Source organism: Sparus aurata, chromosome 4, assembly GCF_900880675.1.
Source record: "Sparus aurata chromosome 4, fSpaAur1.1, whole genome shotgun sequence".
Classification (NCBI taxonomy): Eukaryota; Metazoa; Chordata; class Actinopteri; order Spariformes; family Sparidae; genus Sparus; species Sparus aurata.
This window is the reverse complement of record NC_044190.1, coordinates 24085548-24105818: the sequence shown is the minus strand read 5'-3', so window position 1 is coordinate 24105818 and position 20271 is coordinate 24085548.

Here is a 20271-nt window from a genome sequence, read left to right as displayed (position 1 = left end):
CAGAGGTACTTCTAGCTGTAGGAATTTGGTCTCCCACATATTCTGAAACCCACTTTCACTTGCTTCCCAGTGGGCCAGCATACCTTATCTCTGATGCAAAAGAGCACTTTCATAAGTGCACCGCTGGAGAGGGAAAACACACAAACAAAGAAATATTCAGACATAGATTGAACTTTGTTGTTCTGAGCCAATTTGTTTGGTGGGTGGTAGTGGGCAAATGGGCTGTTTTTCCAAATGGAATGTTTTACACACTTGAAAAATTTACAAGGTGGGTGAGCAAAACATGTACATTGAATGTGGGATCATCATTATGGCATTAAAAATGTAAACATTTCTAGGGGCCTTTTAGAGTCCCAGAGTGAGCGCATTTCTTCTACGCCAATGCTTTCAATGTTGACCATTTAAACGCTGAAGTCAAAACTGTCCTTGAGGGAGTTTTTCTTTAACAAAGAGGATAACCTAGTTCGAAAGCATCGAACAAAGGACAAAGGCAGGGCAGAAATGGTCCGTTAAGTCCATCTGATTCTAGCTCAGTGCTTTTAACGTCACTGTTCCTTAGACAGACATCAACCCCCGCGTCTAAAAGTGGGCCTGAACCAGGAGAAACAGCCATTAAGGGCAATTCAACTGCATGAAAGTAGTGTCTGGCAGGTCCACTCTCAGTGACAGATGCCATTATAACCTGTAAAATGTGATACTGCCACTTTAAGGTTATATCATTTTCCCCTTCAACTCTGGCAGCCCATCTGCTCGATAATAAGGGCACGCTCCTTTGTTTTAGGTCATGTAGCCGATGTGTTCATTCAACATCCGTTACTTCACCACTGTTTATTCTAACTACAATATAAATCCCTTTTGAAGTGAGGTGTTAAGGGATATTTTTAGGCTGTGTTGGCCAGCTCAAATTGACTCACTGTGTGCATTATTTTTTCATATACAGTATAATGTTATTATCCTCTAACAACAAAACCCAATCTATTTGTCCGTGTTTCTGAGAGCTGAGTAGTTTCTAAAGCTTTTGAATCAAGACTTCTTTTCCTGAGCTCCAAGTCCTCCAAACAAGAAGCTGTGAAAAAAAGGAGAAAAAAAATGCTCAAATTTTCATCGTCACCACAGTTCAGATGACAATTATGACAGCCCAGGTTTAATCATAGAATCGGGTAGTTCATTTTCTCAATGTCAACATGAAACCTTGTCAAAAAATGAATTCTGTCTTTCTCTCGGGAGATAAGCAGGCTCCAGTGCACCGGGCTCATTCAGAGGAAAAAAACTTGCAGGTCACAAGGCAGCGACTTGCATGTTTTCTTATTTTTTTTTCACCCTCTCGCTCTATCCTCCCCCTCTCTTTTTTTCTGAAAACCACCCAAGAAGAGATTAATCATGAAGGGAAAACTCAACTTCACCCTCTAGCTGCAGGTCACAGTTCTTATTTCGTGTGGAATTGGCTTTCGGAAAGCAGAAGGCCTGCCCGGGGGGCAGGGACCTGATATGAGAGGAATTTGAGAATGAAGCAGAGGGGATTGATTAGCCCACTTCATATCCCACACTCCGTAAGCACAGTCCAGCTGCAATCTAACACACCGCTGAGCTGAATAGACAAGAGAAATTGGATTCCTTCCTAATATTTAACCTTCAAGTCAGCTCTAACAGCTGTTGATGGGCTGCTCTACCAGGTAGTTACAAGAGGACTTTTACATGTTACACAGAGAGGGAATAGCAAAGTGGGAATGTGATGACTTTTCTGTAGGTTATTCAATTACAATGGTGCAAAGAGCAGCTAGGCCATTGAAGCACATCATCTGCATGCAACTGCACTGGGGGATTTAATTTTACACCTCTACTTGTCTGAACAGGCTGTGTGAGTGTGTGTGGGCGCACATATACACACCACTCACATATGTGGGCACACACACACGCGCACAAACAAGCGTGCACACATATAGACACGTAAAAAGCAATTAATGCCAGGAAAGTGGAGTGTGCAGCTAATGGATGGATCATATACAGCCATAATGACTTACTTTGATGTCGGTTGTCAGAGTAGACCTATTTTAGACTCAGAGCAAAAGGCGCTTGAAAAAATCCTGTAATGCCTCCATTCTTTTTATCTCTTTTCACGAGCAGATGTTAGAACAAAGAGCGATGGCATCACTTCCTCACCCTTAGATCTCAAGAGTGACTACAATTTAGATTTCTGGTTTTTTCTTTGTCTCTCCACGAAATCCAGAACAGTGTACGAAAAATATGTAGAGTTGACTGAGAAATGGTGCGTCTCATTGACTCTGTGACCACATTCGACACCATTGAATATTTAGTGGTTTCATTTATCGGCCAGTTTGATCACATCCACCCACCATCTCTTGTGCCAGCCTTTGGGAAGTGTTGATAAGAGAGCAGGATGTCATCAGGCTCTTTTCTCAAGTCATTAAGCCATGCAGTTTATTCCAAGCAAAGTGTTTCCCATTTGAATGAGCACATTAGCGAATGTCTTATGATAATTAAGAGCTTGAGTTGCAGAATTGCAGAATCAAATTCATTAGTAGAGTCACACATTTTTTATTAGCACCTTATTCTGTTCCAGGGCTGCAGCAATGCCTGACGACATGCAGCTCTCTCCCCCACATCGCCACAATGAGGACTAGACATTCAAGTACAGAACTTTCAAGATCAGAGAGGGGCATTTTGTAAAACTTCACGTAATGGGTTTGAAAGAAGGATATTTAAAGTAAATTTAGTTGGTTTTTATGTTCCCCGTGAGAATTTAGGTCAATTTGCTAAAGCATATTTCAGGCGTGGGAAAGCAATCCAATAAAGTAGTCTGGTACAAATCTATAGATAAATGATGCTTCACATTCAATTACAGTGAGGATTTTATCTTTACTTTTCAATGATTTTGTCAATTAGTCAACACAGTGTTTCTCAATTCATCAAGGACTCTGGCCTGGTATTAGTCAGTGTGTAAGCATTTATTAGATTAGCAAAAGCCGAGGGGGAGAAAGAGAAAACACATTAGAAGACATGGATGTTTTTTGTTAAAATAAATCCACGAGCGAGTGAACGATCCGCTTTCCACTGAAGACGGTTTTCTGTTATTAAGGAAATCGTCTCGGCTTCTTGAAGTGAGTTCAGAGGAGCAAACAAAACAAAGGTGGGAACCGGCGGTCCCTTATTCCTTGAGTTTTGACACACTGACTATCGAGCACAGACGCAAGCGCACCGAACCAATCCACTGGGGAGCCTGTGCAGGGACCATGAAACTATACTCACAACACAAATTAATTGGGAGAAAAAAATAACTAATTCTGACATTCCCTGAAGAGGGTCCTTTCATCTTATAAATAGTGGCTGCAAACTTGAGTGTTTTTGCTTAAGTAACACAACACTGCAGATGATAGGATTCGTTTGGCTCAACCCCAGGGGCCCGTCATGACAAAGAACACTTGTTTAGCAACTGCAGAAGCAGGTCCCAACATGGGCCTGTGACTGTGCTCAACCTCACCTAGAAACCTAGCTCCATTTGCATTCTGCCTCTCCAGACGCCAGGCCAGAGAGTCTGAGGGGATGCTGCGTCCCAGAGATGGCATTGGATGCTCACACATAAATAAGTCTGTATTCCCCCATCTCTCCCCCTCCCCTCCGTTCTGTCTTCTCCCACTGCTGCTCCTCCCCTCTCCCCCTTATTTGTCCCATGGCTTCATCACATCACAGTTCATGCAAAGGAGAGAGTGAAATCCAACTTTAAAGTTTTTCTCCATCTAATTACAATCTGTATTTACTTTCCCGGGGCTGCCGTGTGAGCCAGCATATCGGCTTTTTTAAGTCCTGAAACCAATGTTTAATTCAGCATCGAACAAGTCCTTTGGAATAATAAGACAACACTGCAAAATAAGGTTCACACATATCCAGACACACAAAGCCAAATCCTACACTTTATAGAGAAAAGGTCTACACTGAACTATAAACTGTTTGATTAACTCCATTTTCTCAGTGTTTTAGATTGGACTGCTTCTCACATCACCATTACCTCACCCAAAACCTAAAGTACAATGCAGTTTTCCATGTCAGCATTTCCCTTTTGCCATAACACATAAGTACATACATGCCATGACCATAACATATACCATGAAATCAAGGTAATATCTTTAGGTGAATATCAGAAAATCCACAGAAACTGCTGCGGTCACTCATGCACCCCTGTTACACCTGCTATTAAAAATGCAATCAAAATCTGGACAGATTATCCCGATAAGGAAAAATGCATGTAAATGCAATATGAAAAAGCGTCATGTACAGGATGTGATTGGATCTGCCTGACCACATCTGGAGTTAGTTTAGCATTATGTTCAGATCACATTCCATACAACAGCTCACATCTGAGGCCTAGGCATCATAACATTCATACAGCTAAGTAAGCTTAGCTGGGTAAAATATAAGTTGTTAGAAAGTGAGCAAGCAAGAATTCAAAGAAAAAAAAAAGTTACTGATCAAATGTCTATTCTGTACCATGAAAGTGCAAAAAGTTGTGCTATTCATTGGAACTGCGTGAGAAATTGAAGCAAAGCTGTTGTAAAATAAATGTTATACAGTAAATAACTGAGTGTGCCATCTGTTTTAAACAATGCATATCATTTTTTATCTTGGCACAGAGTAGCCTTACTATCACTTCACTTAGTAACGTATTACATTATGCCGAATTTACAACAGGGGACAAATAATTAAGAGTTTGTTGCAGACATTGTTTCACAAAGTTTAAAAAGTTTACCCTAACTCAAAAACAAACACAAAACTCTGTTATTTTTGAGGGAGTCTGGGGCTGAAAAATTCCTATTTAATACCAGGTGTGAATGACATGTCCCCGATGGTGACACGTTACATTGGTCTGTCCTTTAATTTGTCGCCCACACCCAACATGCTTAGCTGGCGTCCTTTACAGCGGTCGTGTTACTATATTAGCAGCTAGTAAGGTGTTAACAATAGAGGATCCACAGAGGAGAGAAACACTCCCTCCAATCTGTCCATCTAATGGGAAAAAGGGAAGACAGAGGACCGCTGCAGTGTTGACTCTTTCAAAATGCCACCCCCCCCACCCAATCCATGCCTTTCCAGACGGTCACACTCGTCGTTGGCACATCATTTGCTATTGCCAAATGCAATCATTAATTTACCCTTCCCACTGAAACTTCATATACCCATGACACATTTTTTTTTCCTTGTCTAATTAAATATAATTTTGAAGCTCTTTAAATCCAACTTCATCCAAATGCACAATCTAATTTTTCATTTGCTTTTGTACATGATATAAGACATCAAGTCAATAATTTATTAAATTACTTTTCCCATTCATTTTCTTCTATCTATAATTGATCTCTCCAGTTGAAATTCTGTTGTTCCTCTTACTCAGCCAGTCTGCGGAGAGGCTGCGTGACATCACTGTGAACAGGGCTCGCACCCTCCCTATACACTCACTGGAAAACACACACACACGCGTGCACACACACACTAACACACACACATGCGGAGCTGCTTGGGAAACCCTTAGTTGGTATATAATGCAGCACTTTCTAATCTCTATGTGCATTAACAAAAAAAAGCTTAATATTCTTTTTTAAACCAAATACAGCATATTTGTGATGTTACCCACAAAATATAATTATGATTTGATTTATTTTATTATTTAAAACTGGTATTAAATTAAATTGTGAATAGATATGATGGAATATGAAAACACATTAGCCATGATTGAAGATGCTCCCCATGCTCTGTTAGGAGCCAACAGCCTTGTTATGTGGGCCTGTTGCACCTAATCCTGGTTTACACTGGTCATAACATTACTCAATTAGTATTTTCACGTAATACCAAGGATTATACTTTGCAAGCTGGGGTAGTTTTGTAGTTTTGCAACACTATTGCTAACAAACAAATAAATACAATGAATTTATAGACTTTGATTATAATTTGATTGCAAGCAAGTACTGGAAATCACTGGTCAGTGTTCACTCGTAAGTGCCTTTACCTTGACAATAACAATCGGACACACTTTAATTAAATGGATAAATTCATCATACATATCTAAACCAACACTGGGTATTATAATGAATCATCATCTCTTCATTCCTCTTTTAGACCATTGACAGAGTTTCTTCAAGAGTGGTGGCTATAAGCCAGCATCCTAAATGAATATACTATAATATGCCTTTATTGTCACTATACACGAACAAGAAAATTGTGAACATAACATAATAGCTTCTCGCTCCAGTTTCAGTGGCCCCCACATCAGTTCAGTATTGTAAACAAGTTTATCATGAAGAAATAGACGCTCCCCTCACTAAAATGTACAAATTGATGCTTGAGGAGGTTATGTCAGCAGTTCCAATAGAGAACAGTGAGACAGGACTGTTGTCTGAATATTTCCCAGTTCCCATTAAAAAGACTGCAACGAACCCATTCTGGATTTGCATCTGTTGAATGTTTGCAGAGTATGCCTCCCTGCTCACTCACACTAAAAGGGCTACTAAAGCTGGCTCAGCTGGTTGGTCCACCACTATAGACTTGAAAGATGTTTATTTTAATGTTGCAGTGGTGCCTTGAGATGAAAAGTTCCTCTGTGTACTTTCTAGGGAGCGGCTTACAAATACAGCATTCTGCTTTACAGCTACTTTCTGGGTGCCAAGGTTTCTGTCGAGGTACTAAAGTCTTCTTCTACCTAAATAACCATAAGATTATTTTGGCCTGGTCTCCAGAGCCAGCTATGTTCCACACAGCACAGTTGATTCTGCACCTTACCAGGTTAGAAAGAGAGTCAGTGCTCCCAACAGCCCATAAAGCAGGTGCTTCACTGGGGAGCAGAGCTAACTGCAAATCCAGATGCACAACAATGACAGCTTTGACTCTCATGCATCTTTTAGGTTTATTGGCAGAAGCTCACTCAGTAGTTCTCTCGGGTCTCCTGCATATGAGGTGAATGCAGATATGTTTTCAGCATCGGGGGTTGGACCCCAAATGTCACATGTGTCACAGTCTGACCATTTCCCAAGCAGGCAGCCAAGTCGGGTCCACTGGGAGAGTGGACATCTATGCATCTGTGTTCACAGACAGACTCCTGATGGAAAGGGATTGGAGTTGCATGACAGTTCTTCCATTTAGCCCAAAGACTTTGAACTCTCCAAAAACCAAAGGCTATAACTTATGGTACATATCCAGTAAAAGCTTCAGCAGCTTTGTGTTTTGATTCAGCACCAAACACCTTGGCTGGCAGGCACATACTGTGTTGCATTAGTGGATTAGGGAAAGTTGTAATAATCAAAACGTTGCTGTGGCAGAAATGTACACAGTGCCTTGCAAATATTTGAGAGTGCTCAAGCCATTAATAACTATATCATATGCTGCCCAATGATTTTGCCCTTTGGTTGGTGGGCAGAAGAACTGTGCTAGTTTTGGTTGCCTTTGTACTGCTTAGGGTAAACCAAGCTTGCAGCTTAGTATTAAGTCACCCCATCCTCCATCACAACAGGGGCCGGAAAGGCACCTGTTCCCATGTAATGAGTTCATGTTGATTTTATGTCATGCTGGTGTCACAGCAAGAGGTGCAAGTGCCATGTTTTACCACCTTAAGCCTACAGAGAGGCTGTTCACTGTAACTTTAGTTCTACGATGACGGACAGAGTGTTTGTCTTTACACATCGCCGCGGGCCAATGCTGATTTAGTCAGTGTACATAGTGGGACCAGCTACCCTTATAATGGGGTCAATAATAGGTGGATCAACAATATAGGTTGAAAAAAATATGCTTATGTCTAGATTTGGTGAGCAAGTACTGTACATACATGATTCAAGCAAAGGGCCACAAAAGAGAGGTTGTCTTACAGTTGCCGAAATCAGGACAGGCTGCAAGTAATCAGATAAGTGTTAACACAATGGCATCATAGCATATAGAATGCACGTGCCAACCAATTAAACAATCATCAACAAGGAGCTGCTTGCAATTGGCTACAGGCATACATGATCAACAGGAGAACACGCAGTGGGCATTTGCAGGATCACTGGTGATCATAAAACCAGGCTCACAAAAGATAAACCTTTTAGTGACACATGACAAGAAGCCTGTGTGCTGGTACAACCCAGGATCCCGCCATGCCCTAACAGAACGCTGGTCCACCTTGCCCATCTCTGAAAATAACGTGGTCTCTTCCGTGATCTTTTTACTGATAAGCAAACATGCAACAACAGGTTACATTTTTCAAAATAAAAGCACCAGTTTAGGGTTAGGTTTAAGAAAAGATCATGGGTTCGCTTAAAATAACTGCTTTCTCAAAACAGTCAGCACTGGCTGTTTGCCTCATACAAGATTTGAACCCTGGTCTCAAGAATTAAAATCCTACAAAATAAATCACCAGACCATTCTGAACCTCCTCCCAATACTGGTGTTCTTACTCTTTAAATTGCATTCGTCCGTTGTTCCCAACATTGTGGACTCCATGTGTTCTTATTGCGCTGAAGCAAGCCAAACCATCACCCTCACACGCTGACCTCCTGTGGATCAGCGGGTCTTTTTTCATGCTTTGGCGTGCGACCTGGCTGAATCCACACATTATCGTTTGCTTTATTTCCATAAAATATATTCATGGGTTACTTCATGAAAATTTAAATGAAAATAGCATATTGAAATCAGTGATCAGTCAAGCGCACAAGTCAAATGCAGAATGATATTATAATTATCCTGGTTGTGTGTTTTCCACCTGAACCCTTGAATAGCTCCAGTGACAAGCGGAGAACAAGGGTCTGACAACGAGGACAGACAAGTAACAGTCTTGGAAAATTGGTCTATAATTAAATGTTTACATAATTCGGTGGTTCATTTTAGTGCTTCACTGAAACAATTTCCTCTCCCTAATTACAATTTCCTTTCAGGCTGATATTTACAATGCAATCTTCAGATCTTTGGAAATGTGCTTTTGATTAATTATTTCATCCTTCATCACAGTAGTTAGCGACAAAAATGGAGTTTATATAATGAGAGCTCAAATTTTGAAGGCCTTTGACCTGTGCTGCTGACTCATTATAGTATGTCAAAGACAAGCTGAACAGTTTTGACAACCATGTATAGAAGAAGAAGATCAGAGGAAAGAAATAGGTTGTTTCAATTCCCTCAAAATGCCTTTCTGCTATTGAAATCAACTGCGGGGACATCAAACATTTGTGGCTGCGCAGCTTTCAGAGGCAAGACAGACAAAATTATTTGATGCCATCTGAGGCTCACCAGTGCTGAGGATCACAATACAGCTAGTTGACACACTGGTGATTATTCATGGCACTCATGCTTATTATGGCGGAGAGACCGAACAATGGTTTTCTGTTGTGGGAAGTGAACAGTTAGAAGTTCTAACCTCCTGCCAGAACAATCGCCCTATGCATTTCTCTCAGCAGTGGAACAACGGCGGGCTGTAGGGATGCAGACATCTCTGTCTCCCTTGGGTGTAATCTGACTTAGATAAATATTTGCCATGCAGTCTGAACATCACACAAAACCATTGTGATCCTCTCGTGAAGCTTGCTGTGATTGCTTTACTCCACCGCAGAGATGGATTTTTAGCCTTCAAGTGACTTTCACTCAAAACGACCCTCTGTTGCTAAAATAGCTACAGCCAGGCATGATATGCAGCTCAATGTGGAATGAAAATCAATTTAAAAATCAATGAAAAATAAAAGCATACCATCTTGTATAATTCAACATACATACATACATACATACATACATACATACATACGTACACACATACATAATGATGTAGATAATTATTCTTGACAGGAAAATATCTTTAAAAAAAAGCAAATGTGGAGAGGATTTTTACTTTGTATGTTGTTTTTCTTCCTTAAAAAAAGAAAGACGACAAACCTTGTGAGTCGAGTATTGGCAGTGACACAAATGATATTGCTTTGTCTTTGAAGAGCTCCGGTAAAACTGTTTTCTGAATTTTCTGCTTACCCGACAGCACACGCTGGCCCCATGTAGCTCGTGTTTTACCATCACACACATCCATCACTGAGTCAGGAATCATATCAATACTTGCCCATTTCCCCATTTGGGGAGAGCTGAGTAGATCAATTCATTTAAAAGGAACCACAGCCAGACATCCGTTTTAGAGATTAGAGCATATATTGGCTAGTCATCTGATGGAGGGTTTAAGGTTCATTAAGTCAATGGAATCCTTAATCAATAGGCAAACTTTAAGCCCAGGCTTTTATGGCAGAATTTCTACTGCATGTCTAGTTACACTGGCAAGGCAGGAAGCATTATACAACCATGGCCTTATTTCTATGATGTTTAAATCTGTGTATTTTGTCCTTGGTGAAAGGCTAGTCTGACAAACGGCCCAAGTTATTTGTAAGAGGATACATCAAAATTGGCGATAACGTATTTAGTAAATAGTGAAATTGAGTCAAGCAGAAAAGTTTTTGCAAATCTGTTTTATAACCTTGGTGCTGTGATGAGGCTGTGGGACAATGAAACTGGGGAAACATTGGTGAGCTATAATGTCTTGTTCCATTCTCTGGTATTCTTAGATAGACAGAAACAAAGGATTAGACACAGGACACACATCAAATGCACCCAGTCACATCCATACAGTATTGTTCAAATGACAATTGGGCAAAAACTCCACAGTCCTCAATCAGTGAGTTTATGTAAATCCTGTAACTCAAGTTTCTGTCTACAGTCCGGCATATCCCTCTCCAGCTAAATCATGGGGCATACTCTGGCCGTGATTCTTAAGTGTCACTTGTGTCCACCTGAATTATTGTTTGTGTGTAATGCAGGGGAAGAACCGGCATGCAATGAGAAGTGGTTGTGCCCTCTGATTGATTGTTAAGTGTTGTCCAGGAGCCCATTGCCAGACTCCACTTAACGGCCTGCACAGCAGAAAGCAATCAGTGGCTGTTACTAAGGGTCTCGTGGGGACGGGTCCGGTCATGATTGATCTTCAGTGGATCTCTGAAGATGTCTCCGAGAACTGGGTTTCACCACAGTCGTGTTCAGGTCAGCAAGGGTGCCCTCAGACTTCAATGTGTGACATCACATCAACTGAAAACTTTAGTTAGCTCAACAGCAAAGAAGCTTAAAACCCATTGTTTACTTCATTTTCCTTGTTTGGAAAATATGAAGTGTCATAAGTAATCATAAGTTGTGCTGCCCTATGACGCATGTTGAAGGACAGATTCACTGTCTGGTGGCTGAGGCCTTATATTACCTCTGTGTCTGTTTTAGCTTCTGTCTTCTGTCTAACAACCCCCCCCCCCCCCCCCCAATACCCAGTTTCCTCTGATTGGTCAGCACACCCCAAGCACCACTAACAACAAAAGAGCAGCTGTGTTAAATCAATTCGTATGTGCCCAAGTAGCCGGTGGGAGTAAATTATGCAAATGTGTGACATGGTGACATAGTGTGATGTCACAAAAGTCATGGAATTAAAGGCGCGATTACTGACGACGCATTTCCGGAGCTGTGTTTTCTGTGCGAGAGAGGGGCTTCTGTTGGTGTGAACTTTGACTTTTCGTAACTTCAAGCTCCTTTACATGCACAAGAACCTGTATAATAAACTGAAAGAAAGGGAAAAAGCATAATCGGTCTCCTTTAAAATCTGTTCTTCTTTCAGCACTATCACCATCTTTTGACACGTACAGTGACGTGGTGTTAAGGAAGAACTACAGGCTATTTCAGATTGGATTGTTGCTGCTCAAAAGACAAAACTTGTAAATATTGGCATCCCAAAATATGAGTGCATAAGATAAACAAGGATACAGTTTACAATGTTTTGGCTGATGGATTTTCAGCCATATTTATTTCAGCCGGAAATCAGCCATACTCTGGCTGAAGACATGCAGCGGATAGAGGTCGGAAAAAGTCGCCATGATTGCTGGAAAGCTAGAATGTGTGGGTGGATTTATTTTACTAGATATCAATGCCCGTCTGTGACCCTTTCTTGAACTTACAAATCTCTAGTTTGTGCCAAGTTTTTAAATGTTGCTTTACTGTTCATTTTGTAATTTAGCTCCTTGAACTTGGCACTAGCACATGTCGGACTACCGTACGACTCCCACGATCTGGGGCAATGTTGGACTAATGCTGTAAAATTGAGGGACAGTCAAGAGACACTTGTGAAAGCTGAGCCTCATTTGAAGCCAACTAGCTAACGAGAGAAGTAGGTTACAGGCCAGTAACTATTTTTTCATTTTGCTATTTGTATTTTATAGTGCAGCAGTAGTGCGGCTAGTGTTAGCTTTGTTGTAATACCAAAGCTTGTTCTGCTCCTCAATGACATGTTTGTGTGAGTTGCTGCTGTGTGTACATTTATTTGATAGATATGCCCGAAAGGTAACAATAGAGCTACCTTCGAAAAAAGGAATTGTCAAAGAGCAGGAATTCATTTGCTTAATAATGTTGTGTAACATTGATTAGCATTCAACAGCTAGCTCGTTCAGTTCAGTCTGGCGTTAGAGTACTAAGCGCAATGCATCCTGGTACATGTCGGCACTGCCAGCACGGCTCCACTAGCTTTCTCTGTCAATACAGAATGCACTGAGGAATGTATTTCTTCAATTGTTGACATGTACCATCAACACTGAATGGACATCCACACACCACAAGGTGGAATTTCCCTTTAATTGGCCGGACAAATTGTGTGTATTTGCCTGCATCATTCACACAGTATGGTAACGGCAAATCACTGCAACTAGCAGTGTATAATAGCCAAACAGTAAATCCCAGTGGCTATATTGCATGTCTCACATTCGCTGTTGTACCTGAGGACACACATGCGCACACACTCCACCGCCTCTTGTATCAGGCAGTAGAGCTGTCGGCTCTCCAGTGGTGTGTCAATGTGTCCAGTGACCACAACGCCTGGTGTTAGTCTCATTACAGAGGGATCAAAGGGACATGAGCTTCATAGCAGCGGGGACTCTCTTCAGCCCCCTGAGAAGCGACTCCTCCTCTAATCTCAAAGGTCACATTTAGTCATTCAAATATAAAACAGCATCACATTCATCGCACCCATGTGACCCGGTGGAGTCTTCTCCAGAGAGGAGGTTCTTCAGATGAAACAGACGAAAACTGAGCAGCTCCACGAAGAGTGTAAAACCCAGTGTGCGCGTGCAACGTGAAGAGCAAACTGCAATTTACGCTGCAACAATAATTAGCCTCTGAGGTGGCCAAAAGTGATGGTGATGGCCCTGTTGATATTTAATCTAGAGCAGTAAGTAATGTTTTTAAATATTTAATTAAAATTCTGAGGGCCTGTACCACACACAGACAATAATCCTCATTAAGAGGCCGGGTGGGGATTTGTCCTTGCACAGTGTCATAATGAATGAAAATACCGCTCATGAATTGGGCAACAACACAGTGGCAACTTTATATTCTGCGCAATCATTGTTTCACCAGTGCTCCAATGTCAGAGGTTAAGTGAGGTAAGGGAGTGAAAGTTTAAGACAAATACATCCATTAGTACCTTTCCATTTCACCATTAATCTTTAATATTTGCTCATATGTGTTCTTGCACAATGCGTTGTAAGTGTGAATAAATCAATTTGCCATGAGCTGTGCAGAGCACTATAATGCAGTCAGAAGGTACAGACACTGCTGCAAACACACAACGTTCACAATTAACATCACACCAGTGATTTTTGTCACGGAATTTAGTTTTCATTCTTTAAATGACACAGTGAGTGGACAATGATGGTGGCAGCTAATAACATTGCAGTGCCAACAGCAGTTCCTCGGGATCTGAGCAGCTGTTCTGCAGTCTATATTGGCCTGTTCTTCAAGTGGAGAAAAAAAAAGAGCAACCTAGATGAGAATTTTGTGCTTCAGTGGCTATTGAAAGATGAGGCAATAAACTGCTAAACTTGAGTAATCACACACTCCCCGAGGAATTTCTCAAATGGGGATGGTCAAAAACCTTGAAATTTGAGCCCCTCGCATGCGGCCCAGGCTTTAACATTTGATGAGATTCATTATTGTAGGGAGCTGAATACAAGTGTCTTCTGATTACAGGGCCCGCCATTAAAAGTTCCCACCAGTGTGCATTTCCATGGTAGAACGTCAATGGGATTAAAATCTCAATTCACTCCAGTCAATTCTCCAGTAACAAGATTTCATTAAAAGCAGGCAGGGAGGAAAATGGACTCGAAAGCACTGAAACAGCTGGACTATAAATTATAAAAATGTGCTTTCTGCTAACTGAACACACCTTCAGCTTGCAGATGCATTATTATTTAATGTTCAGAGGAGCTGGTTTTATGTAAATTGGAGTCTTCTATTCTCTTCAGTCCCCTTCTCAATGCCAGGTACTTCCAAACCAAGCAAAGGGAGAGATTATGCAAACCAATTAACATATGAAAATAACGTATTAATATACTGTCTCTGAACTGTATCCAATCAGTTCCTTTTCACTGGCGTGTGTACAAAACAATTAAAATTAAATTTATACTGCTCTTCCTTAACATATTCTGCAGCAAATGGAGTCAGTGAGCAAATGCTGACAAAAGTTTTACAGGCCTGTGTTCTTCCTTAAAGGCACACTGACTTTAAGAATATTTATAAGAAGCCGTGCTAATAAATTCCAGTCTTTGTTTCTCCCTAATGATGTGTGCATCTGAGACAAAGCAGTGAAATCCATAGCGGTGGCCAGGTGCTAATGAATGGCTTACATTATGCTGTCCGCTAATTACTACTGCACCATAAATAAAACACAAGACAATCAATTAGCGGTAGACGTGTGTTTGTTAGTCATGGGCAGCAAGTTCCTCCAGGCCAAGGCTTTGCACAGACCTGCCTCTCCAGGCTGTTATTTTGAAATGGATAGAATGAGTTCAGATAAATCACATTTTGAACGTTGCCGAATGCACTTCAGGCAATCTTTTCTCTCCCTCGCGCTGATTACAAGCAAATTAATATCTATACGCTGTTTCAAGCGAGAGGTGAGCAAAGCGTTAAAATGCACATGAAGCAGAAAGTCCTTTCCACTGAATTAGACAAAAGAAATCCAACAGGCGGCTATCATCCCTCTGCCTTTTAATGGAGCTTTGCAAAAAAAAAGGCTTTCTCCTCCACTTCGTACAAAGCTCCTCCAGTTTCCCAGACACCAACTGGCTGACGTATCACACTTGATTTGAACCAGAGCAGGGGAAATCAGAGTGCATTAACACTGCATGTAGAAGGCACTAACTGAATGATCCCGGCATTATGCGGCCTCTGGACTGGCCTATCTGCGTACTTTGATGCATAATTTGAACATTAATGTAATTTACATTTTAACGCAGTCCCAAAAGTAAACTGATTAGTTGATAGTTATCTACTAATGTGCCAAGAGGACCCACATGTCTCTCGCATGCAGGCAGAGGGACGGGATTACACATGACAAGGTTGGCCTTGCAGGAACACAGACAAAGAGACAATGGCTGCCAGAAGGATAGACACCAGAGAGGCGGGCACACACACACACACACACACACACACACACACACACACACAAAGTCGTGCACAGAATGTTGTGAGGTAAATGGGTGTCGTTCAGGTTTGCTAGTGTAGCATTTCTGTCTAACAGGATCTATCTTTCTCCTTTATTTTCCAAGGACCTTTAAACAGATCATACCAATAAGGAGGAGAATGTAACAATAAATCTGGAGGACGCAACACAAAGTTCTCGGCTGTGTTTCAGGCTTTACACCACTTACATCTGCAAATATGGGCAAAGTTTCAATGGAAGTTCGCTTGTCAGACATCATATGAATCAATCTAAAATTCAAATTTAAAAACTTATTAAAAGTATTTCTGAGCCATCAAAGGTCTTTTATCTCTGTCCCGACAGGCTTCCCTCTTTTTCATGGGACAAATTAGCGCCCCTGTAGATGACAGAAGCTCTTTAAAGAAAGTGCAACAGAGTTGCAGTCCCATGATGCAACGCTCCCAGTGGTTACATCTGCTCCATTCTTTCATCTTTCTCCATTGTTAGGTGGGAGCTGTCACATTAGGAGGAGAATTGTGGCTCCTTCCCACCCCCAAGTACCCCTTTTTTTCCCATTCCAGCAGTTGGCAGGGTGGCAGGCCCATACAAAGGAGCGTGCACCAGGAGCACAGAGGGGAGCACCGTTAGAGGAAAAACAGTTTGGGAATTAAGGTCATTAATTTTCCACTTTCAAGGGCTGCCACACAGACGGAGATAAAGTCAGCATAAATATTCCGCCGAAGTTTCTCCTGTTTTTCTCCTCTCCCCATTTTCATCGGCAGCTCATTTATCTCCATGCTGTCAATTAGAGGCAAAAGCAAAGAACTAATTAGGAACTGTGCAATTTTAATTAGCTGTTTTGATAATTAAACTAATTGGTTCCCTTGTGTTTCTGCAATGTGTGCTGAGAACTTTTTTGATATCTGGGCAGCAGATTTCCCATCCGCTGGTTAATTAGTCACTTTTGCATTAAAAGGGAGCCTTCCTTAATAGCCTTAATTTGCAGTTGAAAAGAGAATCTACCATCAATAATTTGTGTAATTGGTAACCGTTTGATTGTAATTTAGAGGCACGGCCGGACAGCTCGGCATGTCTAATTCCTAATGACTAGGATTAAAGTTGGATTAACTGTTTGGGAAAGGGATTCACTCTCCCCTCTTCCCTATCCACCAAATGACACCTTGTCTGCATTTGATTGGTCATGAAATTCAAATTGACGAGGTGAACAGCAGGGCTTATACCATTCCCATTACTTTCTATATGCTGAGCCTGTCAGGTTACATCAAAAAGATTCAGATAATTCCTGCGTTCCACCCACCTTCTCGGAAGCACCACGAGTGAGAGAATGAAAAAAGCGGTTACAATTTATTATGTGATGTGTTAAACCTCTACTATCAGACCCATTTGTGTACAAGTCTGAGGGGAGAAAATAGCCCAGATCAGCCACTAGGAGGAGCAGAGCCTTAAATCTCAGAGTAACAAAGTAAAGTAGGTCTCACTGTTGAATGAATAGTAGTAGGCAATACTTTTTCTCTCTGAGCATTAGATTGCATTTTAAAGAAATCGTACACCCCACAAGGTCTGTCTTTTAAGTTACATTACTAACCTCAATGTAAACACAACATTACTATAAATGATTTGTACAATTACTTACCAAACCTGTGTTTGCTCCAGCAGCTGAAACACCAGGGGAAATCACACTGATGTTTACAGGTGCCAGCTTAATGCTAGAATGCATCTGAATATAGCTAGAAGCTGGGAAACCTGGACTAAAAGCATATCATTCAACATCTTAACTATCAGCCACCATCTCTATACTTTTACAACACAGAGCCCCGTCAGTAGTCTGATTAAAAAGCACCATTCATCCCACTTAGCCAGAATACAATTAAGGGACATGGCTTTAAAAGCCCAGCCCTGAAGCCTCTCCCCATTCCACATAAAAGGAGCACTCTCCACTGAGCCTCGCCTGTAAATATCATGTTTGATATGAGGTTTTAATCTGCTTAGCCATTCTGAACTATAGAATGGGCTCATCCTCTCTGTGAAACCCCTGTCCAATGGCTGTGTGCCTGAGGACGAATAGGAACACAACACTAGTGCGCTATCTGATTAGGTGGGGTTAATTACAGAGCACTGTTTTGTAGTGGCTGCATTTGAGAGCCGCCCATAAATAGATGGGCATGGCTAATGCATCCTCAGAAATGAATTTTAATTAACTGTGTATCAGAGAAGCCCACTCAGGGGCTTGTTTCTAGTGTGTAGTGACCCTGCCGTTGGATGTGGAGAGAGGCAGGGTCCGCACCCAAGACACCGTGAGAGGGGCTGAAGAGGACACCGTGGCCTACATGAGCCGTGTAGCAGAGGAACACAACATCTTGCGTCTGTGCCCGTCATTTATATTGATGAGAACTACCTTGATTGAGAGGAGCTGTGCAACCTGTCCTAGCCTCTGCTTTAATTATTGTTAAAACGGGAAATGGACTGATGGTCCTTGCAGCTAATGAGGATCAAATACCAGAGACACTCTGATGCACATGAAACTTCTTCAGCTACATGATTTTATACAACCATACACTCCAAAACCCAGTGTACTTGTGAAATAATTGTGTTAACTCCATCCATTGCCCCTCGCACATCTCTCTCACTGGCCTTTGTAGTGTTTTCTTCCTCCATTCAAATGTCAAACTGCGATTTGAAGTCAAGCCCCAATGATACTGAACCGTTCTTTTCCCAGTTTTCTGTGTGATTGGATTAATTATGTGTCACTCACTTTGCTAGAGGTCAGCAAACATACATTCTCGGTCATAAGTCATCAATCTATGTGACCGTGGAGATGAAAAGTCAAGCATGTCAAGCCAGGAAGCTGGACAGAGAGGGATCAGCCCATTGATTTCAGGGCCAACCCAATCTCGCCACAGCACGCTGCCCAGAGAACTGAAATTATCCCTATGGGCTATGTACAGTGAGCTTTACACCTTAGATTTGTGGCACACGATCATATTAGCAGAGCCTATAAAAACTGTATTTCAAATGCAGGGCAGGATGATTATCATACAGGGCAGCATGTGAGGGAGCAGAATAAAAACAGCACAAGGAGGTCCAACTCAAAAATCATAAATGCACTTCTATGTGGATGTGATTATTTTTAATGTATGGAGAAGCAAAGGCACGCCCCACCTGATGGGCCCCCACAGGACCTTATTTCAGAAAAATACAAACACATTTCTGATCCCATTTGAGTTATAACACGAATTACACATGTTTGTCAAATTAAAAAGATAACTTTACAAGTCAAAAAGGTCACAGTTTGTCGCAGAGATAGTGAAATACGATTTAGTTTCACATCACCTACACCAACATGGCCGTCACCTCGGAACAGAAGAAGCATTATTGTGAGCTGGCTAATATAAAGGGCCGACGCTGTTTGGTGGGTAGTCTTCCATTACATATTTTCTCAAATGTCTCTAGTTTGAAGGCAAACTGTCTTAAATTCCATTTTTTTTCTTTTAAAAGGGGCAACATGTAAGACTTAGCCACCTGTCAATTCATATTTAGACCAAACAGGGGGCAGCAAATCACTACAGCAACTGCTAGTTGCTGCAAACTGTACCTGCCATTAGCTGGTTAGCTCAGTTAGCTGTATAGCTAGCGGTCCAGACTAGGAGCTCCCAGCACCGGGGAAGTGTTGGTGTTTACATCGCTAGCACAGCTTTGGACCAGGGAGTACCAGGGCTAGCTGGTTAGCATGCTAACTTCAGTAGATATCTCCGTGACACAATACACAGATGCCCCAAGATGATAATTTCATTCAAAAAATGTAGTGTTTTCAACTAAAATTCTTACATATTGCACCTTTAAATTGTCAAAAAATCACAAGTGTAATTCATGGCCCAATTGAAATAAGTAAAAAAAAATGACTTACTATCACAGGGCTCATACCCTGTAGATCACAAGTAAGTTCTCCTCCACACTGAGATCATCTTTGCAGAAGAGAGCTTTTACGACACAAAATGTGTTCCAATGCGGATTTCAAAGAAGCTCCTCTTTTGAGGACAAGTATCACGACAATTATGTGTTACTGCAAGTATTTGATTAAAGAGCATGCAACGATGATGTGCTCAGAGGAGGGTTATAATATCTGGTTCAAAATGTAACAGAAGGCAAGGACAGACTGAGCGAGCTCACACCACAGACAGCCTGCTGGCTGCTGACGAACCAGCATTATTGTAGCTATACTCCACTCCACTCTCCTAAATGGCTAATCTTTGTTGGATCTCACCCTTAATTGGTTAACAGTCTCCGCAGGGCAAGTGAAAGTGGTGCTATTTAAGGCTCCACCATGAAACAGCAACACTTTCATCTTGGCAGTAACAGGCAACAATTATATTACCAGATTCGAAACTGAACCTTCTATCTACCCACTAATCAAAAACGCAGCCCATCTGTTGTGCCGTCTCTTTTTGAAACGACTGTTTATCTGCAGCCTGTATGATAACTGCGTCTGGACACTAATTAACTGCTAAATAGACCACAATTAGATGTTATTTCTATTAAATTCTGCAGGGGGAGAAGAAAAAAAACAAAGTACGGAGAGGGGAAGAAAAACAATAAGCGCATTTTAATGTTTACTCCAGCTGTACCAGGCACCGATGGAGCAGCATCACTCTCACTCAATGTCTTTATCTCTCTCTCTCTCTCTCTCTCTCTGACACACGCACACCCGCGTCCGTGCGCACGTGCATCAATACAACACCTTACGTCCGTGCGCG